The following is a 21619-nucleotide window of genomic DNA, read 5'->3' as shown; positions in this document are numbered from 1 at the left end:
GCAAGGGGGTGTGGGGGGATTCAGGGGTCAGGGCAGAAGGCTGGGGGGGTGTGTGGAGGTGCAGGGCAGAAGGTTGGGTGTTGGGGGGGGGGTTCAGGGCAGAAGGCTGGGGTGCGTGTGGAGGTGCAGGGCAAAAGACTGGGGTGCTCGGCTCGTGGCGAAGCTCCCAGCCCCCTGCCCTGAGCGGCTCATGGCAGGGGGCTGGGAGGGATATGCCCTGTTCCACCCCCTTCCCCAAGGCCCGTCCCTACCTCTCTCTGCCTGCCCTACGGAGCAGCGAGCATGCTGCCGCTCGGCTCTGCTCCGCTCCCCCTCGGGGCTGAGTGGGGCGGGGGGCCGGGACCCCCACCACCACCGCTCTCTCCGGCAGGGGCAGGAGGCAGAAGCTTGGTCCTGTGGCAGCCAAGCTTCCCTCCTCCCCCGCTTCTTCCCCCAGCGTGGCGCTTTCCGGCCCCTCCTCCTCCTCTCACCGGGCAGGCAGCATGCCACTCAAAATCGGCTCGCGTGCCATGTTTGGCACGCGTGCCGTAGGTTGCCGACCCCTGAGCTATACCGAGTTTCAGTACTCTAACTACTGGGTACTAATTACTACAAAGAATATCAATATCCTGAAGTCCTATCCACAGTAATTTGCCCACACACTCATGTGGGTTAATGGAGCAGTTAAAAACAGGAAATTATGATTCACACAAAAGTGAAAAGAAAAAAGGTGTAAGTAGACCTGGACATCTAAAGTCATTCTAGAAGGTACACAGTGAATTTGGATCATCAGATGTAAAGATGCACTTAAGAGGTTGCAGGAAGAAAAATGAAAATCTTTAGGCAACATTTCTGATCACCCAACCCAGAAATAGCACAGGTAAATCTGATCATATGGTTTCCAAAATCTACAAACTGTTCAGTACAGAGAAGCCACAGTCTGACCTGAGGAAAGTTGGAGACATGATATCAATAATCCATAAGAATACAATTCCTAGAAATATCCAGGCTTCCAGTGATCTGAGAGCTGTTATTCCTAATACAAACCATGTAAGACACAAATTGGATACCAATGTGGATGTATAATTTATACCATGATATACCAGACTTGTATTGGAGATGGAGTGACTAGGGTGCCAATGCATTTGTATAGGGAAAGTCCCAATGCAACATTTTTGGTATTGCCAACCCAAAGCACCCAAAAATCTTGAGAGTTTTCAAAAATGGTTTCATTTTATTTGTCCTCTAGTTTCCATCCCTTTAGGGTTACATTTCAAGTTTTCCACCGCAACCATAAGGGCTAGAAACTTAGCTTCTTGAAAAGAAAAAAAAAAAGGTTATGATTCTCATCTAATCACTCTATTCCAGGAGCTGGAACTTCACAAAATAAAAAAAATAAAAAAAAAAATCAAACAACAACAAAAAACCACCACCATTTTTGGAATGAGCTGATTACCAATCGTTTGAATCAGAGAAAAAAGTTTAACTGTATATTCAGTCAATTTTATTTGGTGAGGAGTTTTAGCAGAGTATCTATGCTTTCCAAGAAAAAGGGCTATAAATACATCCTGCACATAAAGAGTATTCCAAATGTGGGGAAAAATGAAGCTGCCCCAAATGCTATCTCCTTCTGCATTTTCTCTCAGTACAATTAAGGGAAGGCTGACAAATCCATTTGATTTATGCAGAGACATTCCCTATTTCTTATCACTAATTATAAAAGCTTTATTCTAGAGTTTTCTGTTGGTGATTCAGTGGGAGTGTAGTTTCTATAATTTGGGGAGAAACAGGCAGCATATAGGGCATTTTCCTCCCTCCTCATCCACTCCCCGGTTTGTCAGTCATCTCAGTTTTTGTGCTGAATATTACTAACTAGTCAGCATGACCTATTTTGGGTCTTTCCATATATATTTATATCTATATCGAGTCAAGGCTTTCTGTTCCAGTTTGATAACTGTACTCTATAGTTGATAAAGAGTTATGCTCTCAACATATATTAGGCAATATTGCCCTACACCTAGCTACATTTATTTATATATATATAGTATTTGTATCACAAACATATTCAACAAAATCTGCTCAAAATTAGTTTAGGTTTGTCCTCAATTTCTGCTGTTACAACTGGTATACTGACGTTATCATGGCTCTCATAAGGTACATAATAGATGTCAGATCCACAAGACAGTTTTACACAAATGCTTAGAAGACAAGGCTGTATACATCTGAAAACATCCATTCCATATTTATATCTATGTAAAGATCATCTATGCTTAATCCACTATTTGCAATATCCAGATCAGAAGGTTGCTAAAGGTTTTTGTAATTCTGGACACAGATGTGGGCAGAGCCAGTTTTTTGAGAGACATTCCATAGCACAAGTTTTAAAGAGATCAATGTTAATTGTAAATTAATGTTAGTGTAACAATCATTTGCACTTGTGACACTTTTCAACCATACCAGTGTTAATAAATTTGTTAATAAATTTAAACACACAACATTCATATGATTTAACTGAGACATGGAGAGATTAAATATAATTAGCCAATGACATCAGGAGTTGTGTAACAGAGGAGGAAGCAGACCCTCCTAGCCCAATGCATTAACAACGCCATCCTTCATACCACACATTTTGTGTTGTGTTGCCTTGCAATGTTTAATATTTAACTTTTGCATGTTATTTATTACCCTGTAGACACTATTGAGGAAATTAGGTTCCTGATTCTGGTGAAATATGTACCAAATCATTTTGACTATTTTACACTGAGTCCAATATATTATGAACCTCAACCGTATCTGGATCTCTGAAAGTCTCCCCAGGAGTGAAATCAAACAAAGCTAATCAAGCTTGGCCATCCCAGTCCTTCTGAAATCACATGGGAATTTAAAATGGGAATAGCTATTACACAAAGGAGAAATGAGAGAGCCTTCAGAGCATGTATTACATATCCAGAGCTAGAATACTGAATAAGACATGGATCAAAAAGGTTGGACACGTATTAGTCAGATAAACCATGAAATCTTTTGGGTGGGAGGGTTTACACAGGAAGACCCCTTTGTTAATGAGACCCAGAAGCTACACCTTCGTAAGAAGCACAGTCACCTTGCCACTCCCAGTGACAGGGATTTCCACTAGAGCTCTCTACCCTTGATTCTACCTGAGGACGCCATCTTTTGTATCAACTTCTGGCTAGCAGATGTCTGATAAATGAGAAGCCTCATACACTCTAGCTCCTGGAATAGAGAAAAACTTTGCCTGCTCTCTTAAAATTAAAAGCCTTCCCTTTGCTATGAAGGGTGGATCTTCATTATTCCACATCTCCTCCAGACTGTCTAGGGTCCTCTTCCCCCACAATAACTAGTGCATGCTTCTGCTGTTTCTCACTGTCTTTCCAAAGCAGCCGCAGAAGCATCAGACTGACATTGACAGTTTTCCTACTTGACCACAAGGTTCTGAATAGTAGTAGTATTCTTAGGGTAGGTCTACACTTTGCTTACCGCCGGACCCGGAGGTAAGCAATCGATCTTCTGGGATCGATTCCGGAAGTGCTCGCCGTCGACGCCAGTACTCCAGCTCGGCGAGAGGAGTACGCGGCATCGACGGGGGAGCCTGCCTGCCGCATCTGGACCTGCGGTAAGTTCGAACTAAGGTACTTCGAATTCAGCTACGTTATTAACATAGCTGAATTTGAGTACCTTAGTTCGAAGTGGGGGGTTAGTGTGGACCAGGCCTTAGTTTTGGTCTGTTACTGCTTTGCAAAGTTTAAGCAGCACTGGAGCTGTCTGCAGATTCTGGAAGAGAACACTGCATCAATTTAATTTCAGTTCACATTGGAAGATTATCCTTGCAATCATAAAGGCTACAGACTTCACTTTAAAAAAAAAAAAAAATCTGCAGAAATTGATGGCTCAGGCGCCCCAGGCTCTCTCAGAAAAGTTACCCACACACCAGATTGGCGAGTGAATTTTTCTAGCCGTAAGTGTTGACGTCAATGAAGTGAGAACTATGGTCTGCATAGTCAATATAGGTCTATGAAACACAGACTGTCCCAGGAGCTTATTTTCTCTGCTATCCTGCCAATTTGTAGAAGCAGAGGAAAGGCTCCAGGCCCTGAATCTTGCTTCTAAAATTACACAGTGTGGGGGAGAATTAAGGGGAATGGCTAACAAACTGCTTGACAAGCTACATCTTAGACTTGTAAACAATGAATAAAGTCATCTCTAATATCTCCCTATCATCCCCTCAAACTCAATAAGATCACTGATTTAGACATCTCATACTACTTCTCTACCGGTGTACCTACCCAGCCTCACAATTTTGGTGTCCTTTCATATTTCTCATTTATATACGCACCCTCAGCAAATCCTGATCCTTTTCTTGTAAAGTACATTTCCAAAAATGTTTCCCTTCCTCTCTATCCCCCAAACCAAGATGTTAGTACAAGGGTGCCAAATATATGACCTATCATCCGGATCCAGCTTACATGATAGATATTTATGTGGTTCACATGACTTTCATATTTTTCCAAATCTCAGCTTTGATTTTGTTGAAGTGTTGAGCTTTCATGGTTGTGAAGAAAGTCTTCCAAATGTGAAAGTTAGCGTAAACCAACATATGGATGTCTGCCTGAGTCTGCAGACAGCCCAATATAATACCACTGAGGGTGGAGAACTACCTAAAGTGCCAACTAGGAAGCTCGATGATCATGTCAGCATTAACTATTTAATCATTTTAGCAGATGAAATGATGGAAGAGATGGGAAGCCCTCAGGGTGGTGAGAATTGCTGCAGAGGAGAGAACAAAGACGACTTTGGCTGTGTCTACACTGCCACTTTCAGTGCTAAAACTTTAGTCGTTTTATCGCTCCCGGCGATAAAGCTACTACCCCTCATTCGGGGTGGTTATTTTTTATTGCCGGGAGAGCTCTCCCCCAACGATAAAGCGTGACTACACTGCCCACGTCTCAGTGCTGCCATGGCCGTGCTGTAACGTGGGCAGTGTAGACATGCCCTTATAACAATCAGGAAACAGGGAGATCATGAAAAGACAGTGGGGAAGAAAGAGGACAGCAGTAGCTAGCAGTGGCCCAAGGGGAGAAGTAACAATTTCAACATGACAATAAAGGACTCAAGTAACAAACCTTTAGTTACTACCTAAAGACTGTATTTTCCCCTTGTTCTTTGTGCTCTCCCATTAACATCAGTGGCAGAAAATGCTGTAGACTGAAGGGAATACAAAGTCTTGAGTTTATATTCCAGACCATGGATCATAATTAAACATGAAACTTGGCCCTCTCTAAGTAAGTTTGACAGCCCTGTGTTAGGAAGTGGTCAGACTCAGGCACTTTTTAACTACAGAGGTTTCTCCCTCCTCCGTTTCATTAGTCCACCAAAGAAATGTGGGTGGATGCCATGGTGATGGGTGTACCATGAATACCTAGACAGATAATAAATGTACTCCTATACTCAGATGAAGTTACACCATATATTAAGCATTGTAGTAATGGCATTTATGGTCCACAGTTCCAAGGCAGTATCAATAAACAAGTTTCTAATGTACTCAGAGATAAGGAGTGGATTTAAGAGTCATTGTGTAAACTATCAGGCACATTTGAAAATAATCTGGAAGGCAAATTTGTTTTGAATTCCTTCAATCTACACCTTTAAAATTAGTCTCAGGTTTTTCACCTATGATTGTTAGGATGCATTAACCAGCAGATTAACCAATTAACTATTCCTACTGGTTGGAGAAACTGATCTTCAAACTCAATTCGATGGGACTAGGAGGAGAAGCAGTTCTTAGGCTTAAAGTTATAAAAGGAATGAAAGGGGGCTGTTTATTCTGAGAGGAAAGCTGAATTTAAGGTTCAAATTTTTGTAATAGTTTCATTCAAGGGCTTCCCTTAAAGGTTCAACATCATCAAAAGGTTACTGAAGAATTTTACATGACAGGGCATAGGGAAGAGACCCTAAACCAGAAGTGTCATATGACTAATACATAGGAAAGGAATGTTTGAATTATTATATGTGGCATCTTAGAGTAGTGTGCGTACATTTATGATCTTTGGATGTGGATTTGCCATTGGAAGCTAAATCATTAATCCATTAAATTAATCCTGCTACCACAGGGACTACATAGAAAGTAATAGACGATTATGCTTTTTTTTTTTTTTTTAAGAGCACTGATATAACTTCAGTAAATTGAAACCCTGATGCTTATCGAATCTTTACAAAAAAACTGCAATATGACTCGTTTACAGGTTCACAGAGTGAACCTATTAATATTCAATGGTATTCTAGGAGGTCATTCCCCCTTAAGATTTTTCATTTAAAATACAAAAACAAACAAAAACAAACCAAAAAAGAGATCCCTATTGGAGTCTCCAGTTTGGAATTAATTTTCTTAATTCTCAATGCTGTGTGTACTTCTTGAAAGCAGGCAGTCTCAAGTCAGTTTAACGAGGAAGAAAAATCCTGCTGCGACTCAAAGGCCCCCTTCTACAGTTTGAATATTTAGACATATTTGGAGAGGGTAAAGATTGAGAGAATGAAGAAAAGGAATGGTTTAAGCATGCTGACCATCTGTTGGGGTTCTATGTTTAAGCACATTTGTTTTCATCAGGCTACTAGTTTTGCAAACTCACCATGGGGAATTGAAGGCCAAATTGTGTTCTTTCCCTTTTCCATAAAAATATTCAAAGGCCAAATTATGTCCTTAGTAACATCTGTACAGCTCAGCTGAACTGCCTTCAAATTAAATCAGTAGTAAGTACAGCGTACAGCTGCACTGAAGAGTAATGGTGTGACATGGATGTAAACAAAGGCATAATTTGGCCTGCACAATTTGTATTGTGTGTGGGAAGTAACAAAAACATCTTGACTTTCAGATCCTATGTTAAGTTTACGGTGTTAGTTGAAAAATATTTTTATTTTTAAATTGGAGCTGAAAAATCACAAACATGACACCCATGGTGATGCCATTTTTAGAGTCACTTTTCAGGTTAGAACGGCACGTGAAAGATACATTACCAAATAGAACACAGGAAAACTGCCTGAGAGAAATATCACCTAAAGAAGGTATGTTTTGCAAAAGCCAGATTTTACAAAATCTGCATGTGAGGCCAAAATTAGTTGAAGTCTCCCTAAAAATAAGAAGGAATTCACTAGTCACCTGGAAAGATGGGTAGCTTTTGTAAACAGACCCCACTATAGTGCCTAAAAGGAGGCCTGCACTAAAAAATTTGGTTTACATATTAATAAAAAACAACATTGTTTTACATAAGTGTTTGTGCCTTTAGTTTCCTCAGACATCCCAACTTCTTAAAGGCTCTTTGTAGGAAGTCAGATCAGTTTTATAAACCAATTAAAAAAAACAACCTTTCAGTTTTTTTGACTGGCCTATCTTGACAGGCAAGAACAACCACATCAAACAAGATTGAAAACCTTCCTGAAGCCTCTGGGTTGCAGGCCTCAGAAAATACAAAATTAACCTGTCTTAATACCACTCTCTCTTCTGGTGCTCTGGCAGATTGCTGAGGCAAGGACAGAAACAGCAACCTATCGCCAGTAAAGTGTCCCATTAGCCTGCTAAAATAAAGAAATTTATTGTATTTATGTAGTTTGTGTCAAAATCCACAAGGAGCAACGAGCAAAAAGTGAGCTGCACAGCTGAGTGAGGCGTTTAACTTGAACAGCAATTACTTGTGACATGCTATTTATAGCCATCGAGGCACCAAAATTCAAGATCTGGCCGATCTTGATCTGGCCGATCTAACAGAGTACCTATAACTTTGGAATAACAGTGTCATTGGCCTGGTCCACACTAACCCCCCACTTCGGACTAAGGTACGCAAATTCAACTACGTTAATAACGTAGCTGAATTCGAAGTACCTTAGTCCGAACTTACCGCGGGTCCAGATGCGGCAGGCAGGCTCCCCCGTTAATGCCGCGTACTCCTCTCGCCGAGCTGGAGTACCGGTGTCGACGGCGAGCACTTCCGGGATCGATCCCAGAACATCGATTGCCTGCCGCCGGACCCGGAGGTAAGTGTAGACGTACCCTTTGTTTGGTAAGTATGGCCCAAGTATCTCTAAAAGGAGTAAATATAAATGTTTAAGAAACGGATCTCAATTGTTAGAAGCTGAGGGATGATCCCCACATCAGAGTTCAATCATGTTTTCATGCCTTTGTATTAGAAATTCAGGGATATAGCTGGACCTTCATCTTAAAAACCCCACTCTTCTAGACACCCTAGCAGTACATTTTATATCCAAGAATGCAAAAATCTTAAATGATTATTAAATGAATAAACTACTTGCATGTTCCCTACGGAACATTTCACTTAGTGCTGCTTACCATTACAAGTACAGTGCATGTGGGGGCATCCAGACCGTCAGCACAAAATGTCCATAGTCTCATGACAGAGTGAGAAAGCATAGGGGAGAAGATCCCCAGGTGGCGTAAGTTGCTAATTGATTTCAATGGACCTAGGCAATTTACACATTGGCTGAGGATCTGCCCCATGGTGTGCAAGCACCATTTCAGGATGAAGCAGCCACATGTGAAATCGCCCCAGCTGAGTGCCAATAAAAAATTCCTGCCACACTATCCTGTATGTGCCACATATTTTACAAAAGGATTTTACAAAAGTTTGAAGGTGTATTTTTAAAATTGGTATTATTTTTAATATCCTGTCACCAAAAGGCAGAATAACTTGTTACCACAATTCCAATTTTCCATCAAAGACCTTGAAAAAAATGTTTGTACACTTCTCTGACAAAGTCTTATAACTTTATGGTTTTGAAGGATTTAATAAGACATTGCTTCTTCCTTTTCTGTCAGTTGTGAAGAATGATCGCGAGATCATCCTTGGAGTAAGATTGTATCCCATTTCCTGTCAAGTATTACGTAACAAACTTAGTGAGTGTACTCTATATTCTAATACTATATTTTTTTCTCTATATGAGAACTCAGTGCACAGCAAGCTGGGGTATAAATCTAGAGCACTCCTGCGTGACACAAACTAAGTGTCCATGTGGACCCTGCTGCTGTTCACTAAAAGCAAACACTTTGCACATTACTTTAACAGAATGTCAGTGACCCATTTTTAGTGCATAGCAGCAGGGTCCACGTGGACAGAGTGCAAAGCACATACAGTGTTCTAGGTTTACTCCCTAACTTGCTGTGCAGTAAATGCTCATGCAGCCGTAACTTCAGTGGTAGACTCTAAAAGTGAGTGAACAAGAGGATACCATGAGTGCATAAAATTGAAGTCTGGGGCTGAAATCAGGCAATCATCCATCTACAGTACTGACAATCTCGACAGGATTGCTGAGGGTGCCACACTACATCTGGACATGGCATTGAAAAGGTTTGACCACCAATTAATCCTAGCCACATTATCTTCTCTTCACAATAGAGTCTATTCTTCAGATTCATGGCTTCAGAATGACACCTGAAAGGTCTTCACACTGAGGCTGAAGGTAGGGCAGACTGGCTACCGGCAGTGCACCACATTTGCTCTAAGAGCAGTTGAAGCACAGCTGGCATCAGGAGACCCTAGCTTTATTCCCAGATTTGCAAATGATTTCCTGTGTGAGACAGGCAAGTCATTATTACATACTTCAATTTTCTCATCGATAGAAGACAACTATATTTCCCTAATTCATAGAGAAGTTGGGGAATACATTGTTTTGTAAATATCTTGAGCCTAGATTTGCCTTCCATCCACTATCCTGAAGCAAGGACAGTAAGACATACCAAAGCCTGAGAGCCTTCTGAAGAACAGTAGCCCCCTCTCTATTATCTCAAGCAGGATCTAGCTTCAGTGCCCCCTGACTGAATATGTGGTATTATAATCACAGGAAAAGAGGAGTTTCAGATAATTCAGACAATTTAGTGCTTTATATTTACATAAAATAACTTAAAATCTATTCAGAAGCTCCCAGGTAACCAATACAGATATCAGAAAATAGGTGTCATTTGCTCTATACATGATTCCTCTGCTTAGCAACCACCTTCTGGACTAGCTCTACCTTCTAAACCTAGAATGTATTTTACCATCTGTCCCATCCAGAAGGATACAGCCTTATATTTTGAATGCACATACAGTGCATTCAAAATATAAGGCTGTATCCTTCTGGACAGGGACAGATGGTAAAATACATTCTCCACCATGACCGCTACCTGATCTCCTAAAGGCAGCAGTTTGTCTAGCCAGACCCTCCAAAGTATAAATTTGGATTATCAATAGCAGCTGAATGCCATCAACTTTAGGAGCAAATATAACTTCTGCCAAATTTTCTGGTTGTTTTCTCCAGTTTATAAAAATCACCTGTCTTGTCTGGATTAAGCTTCAGCCAGCACCCAATCACCATCAGACACTGGGACAAACTTTCAGCTGCTCCTCCTGGGTCAGTCAAGATGGTGACAAAGCTGAACTCAGCATTCTGAAAGCACTGTAGCCCAAGTCTCATCACTGAACCCTGCTCCCATGCCTCACATATACTTGAAACAAGGACAATAAACTGGAACCCCGCAGTACTCCACAAGATTGATATTTATAAGCAATGGCCCAATACAATTATTTGGGACTATTCAGCTACGAAAGAGCAAAACCACTCAAAAACAGCTCGACCCACTCTTGCCTGTGACCACAAAGGAGTAAGCAACACTCTGTGATCAACAGTACTGAAAGCAATCACCAGATCTAGGAATATCAGAATGGACACTTGTTTGTTGGCCATCACTAGGAGATGATCAACAAACTCAAGGGGTCTTTTTACCAAACCAGATCGATACCCAGGAAAAAAAAAGGTCAAGGATGTCTGAAGCTGCTGGATACGGAGAAAATTTTCTCACCATTAACATTTTTCTTCTCATGGATGTGACTAGAGCCAAACTGTGAAGGGAACTGGTGCTTGCCTAGCCAGTTTCCCCATCCTCTCTGTTCCTTATATAGCAGTAATTTCTAAAGGACTGATCCTTGGAGAAAACAGAGAAGGTAGGATCAGTGGTACTTAAAGCTCCACAGAAGCGTAAACTGGATTTTTTTCTTCAGCGGGGGTAGGAAGATGGAAGTTTAACATAATGAAATGTATCTATTTAGCTACAATGTCACTAGTTTAAACATTCACTAAGGTTCTTTCCCCTATTTACTTTTTCAGCTGTGAGACCAAGATGTTGCTTATCTTTTTTTTTTTTTTAGGAGATGGGGGATAATGGGTAGTTTGGTTTGTGAATTGTTTAAAAAAAATGGTTAGTAGAGATTTATTCAGTTAAGATGTCTGGCTGTCCAACCTATTTATGATGCATTTCAACAGAGCTAAGGGATGCCTTTGCTGCAATCTGGCCAGCCAGGGCTTTCTAGAAGATGAAACAGACTAGCATGGCACACCCAAGGCTCTTAACCTCCACTGTGACCACATCCAAAATTTGCATATGAGCCAAAAACAGACTGCAACGTCAGCCTGCTCGCATAACCACAGAACTTTGGATAACAGACCCCATTCTAGGGCACAAAAAAGCATGAACATGTAGATTCCTCTATGCATGCACAGAGCTGATGAAGATTTGATCCTACATTCTTTGTTGCTGTAACATTTTCTGTAATATTTGTAAATCTAGTTTCCTTTGAGTTTCTTCTTAGCACACAAGTCTAAATTAAGCTGTTTTCTCATTCCTTGAATAGCTTTTATCTGTAATCTTATCTCAAAGCTGCAAGCTAACAACTAAAAAATTACAAGGAATGGGTTAAAAATATAGTTTTGTTGTTGTTAGCATTCCATATAAACAGTCACTTCTTCCCTTTTTTGGAGACGTCACTTATTTTCAAGGGTCTCTCACATGAGACAATGTGGATCTCAACTCTTAGTATTGAGTAACAGCAAAAATAAAAAAAACAGGAGCACTTGTGGCACCTTAGAGACTAACAAATTTATTTGAGCATAAGCTTTCATGGGCTAAAACTGACTTCATCGGATGCATGCAGTGGAAAATACAATAGGAAGATATATTATTATATATATATATATACACATATACACACACACACAGGACATGAAAAAATTGATGTAGCCATACTAACTATAACAAGAGTAATCAGTTAAAGTGGGCTATTATCAGCAGGAGAAAAAAAAACTTTTGTAGTGATAATCAGGATGGCCCATTTCCAGCAGTTGACAAGAAGGTGTGAGTAACAGTGTGTGTGGAGGGGGGAAATTAGCATGGGGAAATAGGTTTTACTTTGTGTAATGACCCATCCACTCCCAGTCTTTATTCAAGACTAATTTAATGGTATCCAGTTTGCAAATTAATTCCAATTCTGCAGTTTCTCGTTGGAGTCTGTTTTTGAAGCTTTTTGTTGGAGTATTGAGACTTTGAGGTCTGTAATCGAGTGACCAAGGAGGTTAAAGTGTTCAAAAACCAGTTGGAGAATTGGAATTAATTTGCAAACTGAAATTTTTCCCTCCCTACTGTTACTCACACCTTCTTGTCAACTGTTGGAAATGGGCCATCCTGATCATCACTACAAAAGTTTTTTTTTTCTCCTGCTGATAATAGCCCACTTTAACTGATTACTCTTGTTATAGTTAGTATGGCAACACCCATTTTTTCATGTCCTCTGTGTATATATATCTTCCTACTGTATTTTCCACCACATGCATCTGATGAAGTGGGTTTTAGCCCACGAAAGCTTATGCTCAAATAAATGTGTTAGTCTCTAAGGTGACACAAGTACTCCTCGTTCTTTTTGCTGACACAGACTAACACGGCTACCACTCTGAAGCAAAAATCAAAGAGGCTTACAAAACGTTTTGGGGGCAAAAAGGAAACCTTTGTCAGGAAAGACAAGCTTGTTTTTAACTGATCCTTAGTAATATAAGATTTCAGCTGTCAAAGGGTTACCATCTGCAAAGTACCCTAAATTTGTTTATTATGCTCTCTATAAATGAAACCCCTAATAGTGACCTTCAGTACTGAAGGAATTCAACTAAAGATTAATACCTTTTGAACAGAGCATTTAGACTGCAGACATCACAGATAATGAACCAAGGCAAAGGAGATTGCAGGATTTAGGATTATAGTCAGGATCAAGTCAGGTTAAAGCTGTTACAGCACTCTGGCATTGTTGCTCTTTGCAAGTGCACTAAAAAATGCTACAGCTGTTTTAGCTCATCTCACAGAACAAGACTATCTATTTGCTTCCTCCACTAGACTATTAGCTTTAATGTATCTATTAAGAGTGATTGGCATGTGCCAAAATAGTTGGCGGTTCTGATAGGCATCTAGCCTTTTGAATACCTATTAAGCTCTAGGGCAGGGGTTCTCAAACTGGGGGTCGGGACCCCTCAGGGGGTCACAAGGTTATTACATGGGGGGGGGGGGGCGCAAGCTGCCAGCCTCCACCCAAACCCTGCTTTGCCTCCAGCATTTATAATGCTGTTAAATATACAAAAAAAGTGTTTTTAATTTATAAAGGGGGGGGGGTCGCACTCAGAGGCTTGCTATGTGAAAGGGGTCACCAGTACAAAAGTCTGAGAACCACTGCTCTAGGGTTTCCTCACTCCTAGTGGCACTACCACAGGGACTGTTCCTCCTCTAACACTTCTCTAAAAATAAAGGCTCCAGTTCTCTCCCTGGTCATTATCCATAGTTCAGTCATAGCTGTGCTTAGGCTTTAGCAGTCAACATAAGGGAGAAGCTGCATGTCCCTCTGGCTGGCAGCTGGCCAGTAGTCTCTGCCATGCTCTATTTACATCCTACATTGCTCAGGGGTCTCTTCCACCACCAAACTACTTGCACTCAAAAGCAAAATGTGAATGGCTTTGGGCCATCTGAGTCAAGTAGCTATTCTAAGAAGCCACAAGAAAGCCCCAAAGCAGCCGAGTATGACCTGAGCTCAACTTAGAGGTAATCATTTCTGCTGGACCCTCAACCTTCAGAATTGGGGCTTCTCTTCACCAGCAGGGATATAGACGCTGCTGCAATAAATGCAGCAGGTGTGGATTTAGCGCGTCTAGTGAAGACCCGCTAAACCAACAGCAGAGTGCTCTCCAGTCGACTCTGGTACTCCAGCTCCCCAAGAAGAGTTAGGTAAGTCGACCAGAGAGCATCTCCCATATGCGCCAACTTCCTCTCTGCCCTGTGGGTGCTCGAGCCCCACCCATCCCCGCCCCAATTCCACCCCCTTCCCTGCCTTTTTACCGACCCCCCCCCCGAGCGCACCGCGTCACCACTCCTCCCTCCCAGAAAGTCCTAAGTGCCACCAAACGGCTGTTAGGTGGCGGGGGGAGGGGCAGGAAGTGCAGGGAGGGAGAAGTGGGGACGTGGCACGCTCTGGGGAGGAGGAGGTGAGAAGGGGGTGGGGGTGGATCACCTGCTAATTTTCCCCCGTGGGTGCTCCAGCCCCGCAGCACCCACAGAGTTGGTGCCTATGGGGTCTCCTGTCAACACAGCGCAATGAGGACACCGCGATAAGCTGACCTAAGCTATGTCGACTCCAGTTATGTTATTCACATAGCTGGAGTAGCATAACTTAGGTCGACTTACCCTGTAGGGTAGACAAGGCCTTAGAGAGAGAAGGGATAAAGGAGTAAGAGGAGAGTTACTGGAGTGCTGAGGCTTAGTGTTTGTAGAGATCTAGGAAATCCTCAGGTGAAAAATGGTATAAAAATGCTGATTAATTATCTGAACAGATCCTAACAGTAGTTTTGGTAGCTTTTTGAAATATTCCCTAAACTAGTTTATTCATCTTTAGTCTACATACAGCACCCAATTCTTTGCAGTACACAAAATCACAGAATAGTTATTTGCTACAGTTCTTTATCCCAATCCAAAAAACAGTGCTAAACAGTAGGTGGAGGGAGAAAAACAGCTATGCTAAAGCACTAATTTAAGTGCAAGCAACTGCTGCCTTCTCAAAAAAACATTCAAGATTTCTACTGAACTCAACAGGATAACTCAAAGTTTGAGCAGGGAACTGACAAGTTTCTCTATTAATCTCAATGGATGACATGAATTCTGTTTATTGAGGCAAGTGTACTAGTATTCAGACTAGCACTTCACTTGAGTTTATAACAAATAGTTGTATCTGACAGCATGACAGCACATTCTGGCCACGACAGTTTGCAAATTATATGAATCACTCCAATTAGCGTAACCATGATATTCTAAAATCTTTGCGCCACATTTTCAAAAGTGCTCAGCACCAAGTAGCTCAATGAGGGCTACCAGGGGCTTGGCACTTTTGAAAATCTGTCCACTTCACTTAGTGCATAAATGGGATCTTAGCTCTCCTAATAACTTGACCCCAATTAGGGTGCTGAGCACCTGTGAAAATAAAGACCTCAGAACAAATGGAAGTTTATGGTGGCTGGGCAGGAACCCACCCAAGGAACTTGCTTGCAGGCTTTGTGGAATTATGCAACTTCACGGGGAGCAGTTTGGCAGTGCTGAAGATTAACGTAGGGCCGATGACGATGAAGTAGAGAGAAGTCTGTGTTAAGTGTCTTGCTATACCCCTTGGAGTGACACCAATCTTTTGGCTGTATGAACAAGAAAGAAGACACTGAATACTGATAGTGGAGGATAAAACCTCTGGTGGCAAGAGTCTGCCCAAACACTGCACTTTATTGCAAATACAGAGCTCCTGAGGGGGGAGGGAACTGTTTCACAAGGGAAACAAACCTCTTGCAAAGGGCTCTAAGAGAGCAAGAGAGAGAACATATGCTCTCCTCTGTGAAAATAGACACAATGGGAGGATGCGGTAAATTCTGCAAAGGTAACAGCAGGAAGAACTTTCAATTTCAAAAGGAAAAAAACTCTCCTCCACTCCTCTAGATGCGATAGAAATTCGGATTAATTATGATTTTTGTTCAGAGTAGCGGATCCAATGCAGGAGAAACTGTATTATAAGGAAAAGCACTTTCATTATATAAACATGTTGATCCTTCCCCCCCCACCCCGTATAATAATCTGGAATTTTTCCAAGAGATGGTAAGAAGTTACCTTGTGCAGTAATGATGGTTCTTCAAGATGTGTCCCCCTATGGGTGCTCCACTGTGAGCATGCTTGTGTCCCTGCGCTGCTGATCAGAGAACTTTGGCAGCAGTATCCATTAGGCCTGCACATGTGCTGTCTCTCCTCGTGCTCCGCCATGAGGCTAACCAGCATGGGAGGGCAAACCCCCCTCAGTTCCTTCTCTACCGCAGAATCCCTGACAAGAACTCCCAAGTAGAGGGGAAGAGGGTGCCTGGCTTCTCCTTGCCAATTTACATAGTACATTCGTGACATATTGTCTGTTAAGACTTCTGTGTATGTTCCCTTGATCAGTGGGAGGAACCGGGTGCAGACATTCCTGATCACCCTGAGTTGAGGAGGCTGATGTGGTGGGACATTCTCCATGGTTGGCCACTTGCCTCCCCGGGACAAATGCTCTCAGGTCATTTAGATGTGCGCCCCATCCTATAAGGGATGTGCTGGTGGTGAGAAGTAACAATGGAGAAGTTGGCAAAAAGGGACTCCCCTTGCAAATAGTAGTTGGATTTTTCCCACCAGTCCAGGGAGTCTTTGACCTTAGTGGGTAGTGACAGAGCTTTGTCTAATCTGTCTCTGTTTGGTCTGTAGACGGAGCTGAACCACATCGGGAGGCACTGCATGTGAAGTCTGGCATGAGGTATCACTGCTGTGCCCACTGCCATATGCCTCAGGAGTTGGAGGCAGTGTCTGGCTGATATTTAAGGACTGTTTTGGACTGTCTCTATGAGCATGGCTCAAGGCGTGGAACCTGTGCTGTGGAAGGAGTACTTTGGCCCGTAAGGAGTCTAGGTCTGTCCCTATGAACTACAGCGCTGTACAAGGGCAAAGGCTGATTTTTGAATGTTGATTTGTAAACCCAGTTCCATGAACGAGTCCATTGTGGTTTTGGTAATCCAGTGGGCCTCACTGAAGAAGCAGGCTCTGAAGAGACAACTGTCCAAGTAGGGGTAAATCATGATCCCGAGAGCACAGGTGAGCCACCATTACGGAGAGGACCTTGGAGAAAACTCTCTGGGCCAATGAGGCCAAAGGGGTGTACTCTGTATTGGTAGTGGTCCTGACTCTGGGTATTTCTGAGAAAACATCTGTGTAAAGGTAGGATCAATATGTGGAAATAGGTATCCTGTAGGTCGAGGGCTGAAAAGAAATCTCTCTGTTCCAGAGATGGAATACTCGCTGATAGTGTGACCATCTTGAATTTTTAAGTTTTGACAAATTTGCTCAGAGTTCCAAGGTCCAGTATGGGTCTCCAAACTCCCTTCTTCTTGGGTATCAGGAAATAATAATAAAAACCTTTGCCTTGCAGATGTTGAGGAACTGGTTCTATGGCTCCTAACCAGAGGAGGAAATCTATTTTTGTCATAATAGACTCTTGTGATAAGCATATTGTCGGGGAGAGAGGGGCAGGGAGGGGAAGTGAATGGCGTACCCATTGTGGATGATTTCCAGAACCCATCAGTCTGATGTTATATGTTCCCAGCAGCTGCAGAATGGGGCAAGTCGGTAACCAAATAAGTGTAATGGGTTGGTCAGCTGAAGTGGCTGAGGGGAATGTTCTGTTGACACCTCAAAACTGATGTTTTGAAGTAGATGGTTGCGATGTGGAAGGCTGTGGGCCTGATGGTTTACATTTGGAGAATCTGGATTTCTCTCTCTGAAACTTACAGAAATGCTGGGTTGGGAATTGTGAAGTATAGGATTTGTGTTGAGATTGTGGACTAAACTTTCTTTTTAGTCCAGGAGTAGAGATCCCTAAGGAGTGGAAAATGGCCATAGAATCTTTAAGGGTATGGAGGGATGAGTCAGTCTTTTTGGGGAACAATTTGGTGCCTTCAAAAGGGAAGGTCTTCTACGGTCATCTGCACTTCCTTAGGGAAGCCAGATAGGTGCAACCAAGATGCTCATCACATAACCACCGCAGTGGCTAAAGAGCAGGCTGCTATGTCAGCTGCGTCAAGGGCTGATTAGAATGCTGTTTTGGCCACTAATTGTCCTGCATGGATAACAGCTTGGAACTGGTCACAGTGTAACTCTGGGAGCTGATCAATAAAATTGTTGAGCTTTGTATAATTAATATAGTCATATTTCACCATTAATACTTGATAATTTGCAATTCTAAATTGCAGTGTGGCAGAGAAGTAAGCCTTTTTTCCCCAAAGAGGTCCAGGCATTTCCAATCCCTATCACATGGGGTGTATCTCATTTGGTGCTGGTTCCGGGCATTTACCTTGTCCATGACAATAGAGTAAGAGGGAGGGCAAAAAAAGGGAATTCCATCTCCCTAACCAGGACATAATATTTTTATTGGCTCATTTGCAAGTGTCTGCCATATAGTCTTGGCCGGGTCCTGAAGGGCTCAATGATGGGAAGGGCTATTCTGGAGGACAAAGAAGAGAGTAACATGTTGAGGTGCTTGTGATTGGTATCTTTTACTTCCTCCAAGGGTATCTGCAGGGTGTTTGCTACACTTTTAGCTAAGTCCTGGAAAAGCTAAAAATTGTCAGCCGGGGGGCGGGGGGGGAGAGAGAGAGGGGGTGGGGGGTGGGAGCGGGAGCATCACTGCCTTGTCTGGAAAGGAAGAAGAGCTGTTGGTTCTTGGTGTCACTTCCTCCTCTAATCTACCCTCCTGTTCCTTCATGATCTCCTCTGGAGGTTCAAAGGTTCTGGATACCGTGGCCTCTGGGGCAATGGAATAGAGCCTGGTGGTCGTGCCCATGGCTAGCCATACTATGGTGGTGGTGAAGGAGGCTGAGGGTATGACTGAGGAGCCCCTTGATAATTGGCACTATAGGGAGCATGAGAGGAGTGGTGAGAGACGACCTCCTCTGGCTCACTGTCTGAGTCACCACTAGAAAGTGGAGGTGCATGGCACGGTGCTGGAGAAGACTCCTGTTCTGGAAGAGACTCGGTACCGGAGCCCCGGTGCCGAGAAGGGGAGACTCTGGTATATTTGATACCCTGAGTTCTCGAGTGCCAGAACTCCTTTGATGCTGGCTGATCCAGTGCTAATGGTGGTACAAAGGGAGTCTGGGATCTCACCAGTACCGAGCACTCTAGTGAAGGGTGGCTCTCAGTTGACAGTGCCGAAGATCCCGCTCATACCGACAGCATCATCTTAACGATATGCTCCCTGCTCCTGTCCTTATCCCCCAGTACTGTTGGCTTGGTGCCTGTGCCCATCAGGGCTTTAGGCGCACCAACCATACCTTGCCACTGCAGACTTGTAAGCTATGGGTACCATACTTGGACTGTCTCTGTACTGACAATACGAGCATGCTGGCAATCTTTTTCGGGGCTCACAGCTCTCTTTTTTGATGCCTTACATGGGGGGGGGGGGTCTCTGGTTGATTTCTTTGACACATAGTCCCAGGATGTTGAGGGTTGTGGGGAAGATTTGTGCCTCCTGGGTGACTCTTAATGCGGATCCAGAGAAGGCTGAAGGGCTGCCTCCATCAGGATGATTTTCTGTCTCAGTTCCCTGTCCTTCTGAGACATGGGTTTAAATTGTTGAATGAGACCTCACTTCTGAGGAACGTGGCCTTCCCCAAGACAGTGTATGCGGCGAGAATGTTTATTTGCCACAAGGATGGCCTCCTTACAGAAGGGGCACTTCTTGAAGCCCCAGTGCGAGGCATACCCCGCTGGGAAAAGGGGTCCCTGACAAAGGGGGAAAATTAAAGGGGTTTTTTTTTTGTTTGATTTTTGAAGAGAAAAAAAAAAGAAAAGAAAATCTACAACTACAAAGAAGGAAGATTAACTAGCTACTAAAATGCTAACGAAGATAACAATCACAAGTGGACTGTGTGACATTGTGCAGTCTATATGGTTTTAGAAAAACATGATAAGAAATGAATATAATGTAACTGGGATAATTTTATAAAGATTTGATAATAAGTGAATATAATGCAACTGGGATATGCTTCGTGCAAAAGATCTCTTGTAAGGTATTATTACAAAGTTTATAATCTACTGAGTTTGATCATCCAATTTGTATAAATGTACCACTCTTGTATCTAAAACTAGAAATATAAAATATAACTCTGAGGGCCTATTGTAATTATGTAAAGTGTGGGCCATTAATGATGATTTGGAATCTTGATGACTCCCATTAACCAGGACCATTGTCTGCAGATGGCTGTGTTTACCTGTTAGTCTTCCTGTATATGTGTGTGCTGGCAAGTGGGTAATGAAGTCATGCAGTGACATGTGATCATGTTACCTGAACTGGAATCCATCTTTAACCTGGCGCTTTTCCAGTGGGGGGGGGGGGTGGAAACCCAGAGGGACAAAGGGTTCCCGCCTTATGCAAAAGATATATAAAGGGGTGGAAGAGAACATAGGGGGAGAGAAGCCATCATGAAGAATCCCCTAGCTATCACCTGAGCTGGAATAAGAGCTGTACCAGGGGAAAGAATTGTGCCCAGGCCTGGAAGGTGTCCAGTCTGAGAAAAAAACTTACTGAAGCATCTCTGAGGGTGAGATTATCTGTATTCAGTTTGATTAGGCATAGATTTGCGCATTTTATTTTGCTTGGTGACTTACTTTGTTCTGTCTGTTACTACTTGGAACCACTTAAATCCTACTGTCTGTATTTAATAAAATCACTTTTTAGTTAGTAATTTACTCAGAGTATGTATTAATACCTGGGGGAGCAAACAACTGTGCATATTGGGGGGGAGGGATAGCTCAGTGGTTTGAGCATTGGCCTGCTAAACCCAGGGTTGTGAGTTCAATCCTTGAGGGGGCCATTTGGGGCTCTGGGGCAAAATCAGTACTTGGTCCTGGCTAGTGAAGGCAGGGGGCTGGACTCGATGACCTTTCAAGGTCCCTTCCAGTTCTAGAAGATGGATATCTCCATTTATTTATTTATTTATGTCTCTCTCTCTCTATCAGTGTTCTAGAGGGCGAACAATTTATGAGTTTGTCCTGCATAAGCTTTATGCAGGGTAAAACGGATTTATTTGGGTTTAGACCCCATTGGGAGTTGGGCATCTGAGTGCTAAAGACAAGCACACTTCTGTGAGCTGTTTTCAGGTAAACTTGCAGCTTTGGGACAAGTGATTCAGACCCTGGGTCTGTGCTGGAGCAGATGGGAGTGTCTGGCTCAGCAAGACGGGGTGCTGGAGTCCTGAGCTGGCAGGGAAAACAGAAGCAGGGGTAGTCTTTGCACATCGGGTGGCAGCTCCCAAGGGGGTTTCTGTGATCCAACCCATCACAGACTGCTAATGGCTCCATCTCTAGCCAGCGGCAGTTGAGAAGGAACTGGGGGCGAGGGGGGTTTCGCCTGCGGGTGCCGTTAGCCTCATGGCAGGGCACAAGGGATGACAGCACGTGTGCAGGCTAAACAGACAGTACTACCAAAGTTCTCCAATCAGCAGTACAGGGATGCAAGCGCACCTACAGTGGAGCACCCAGAGGGACACTACTCGAAGGAAGTGTAGATCTCTCCTAATCAGCACTAATCATACTCATGGCAGCCATAGGGCTCTGGGTGGGGAGAACAAAACAAAAATTTTCTTTCTTGCAGCCTCAGAGGGGTGGGAGAGGGTTCCACACTGATCAGATACCTACTAGCCAGAGGCTAGATGGAACTCTACCAAACTT

General features: G+C 43.0%; 1 protein-coding gene and 1 long non-coding RNA gene across 2 annotated transcripts in view; both read right to left on the bottom strand.

Annotated features, from left to right (window-relative positions):
- PPP3R1 (protein phosphatase 3 regulatory subunit B, alpha) overlaps positions 1-21619 on the bottom strand; it is an 88872-nt gene that overhangs the window by 46084 nt on the left and 21169 nt on the right. The window lies entirely within an intron of this gene.
- On the bottom strand, positions 93-12515 carry LOC135982551 (uncharacterized). The gene is made up of 2 exons (XR_010599951.1): positions 4983-12515; positions 93-4929 (listed from the first exon to the last, which is right to left on the bottom strand). It is a non-coding gene; the product is annotated as an uncharacterized LOC135982551 (long non-coding RNA).

This window comes from Chrysemys picta, chromosome 3 (assembly GCF_011386835.1).
Source record: "Chrysemys picta bellii isolate R12L10 chromosome 3, ASM1138683v2, whole genome shotgun sequence".
NCBI lineage: Eukaryota > Metazoa > Chordata > Testudines > Emydidae > Chrysemys > Chrysemys picta.
The sequence above is the reverse complement of the archived record's forward strand: the minus strand, read 5'-3'. Positions and strand labels throughout refer to the sequence as shown.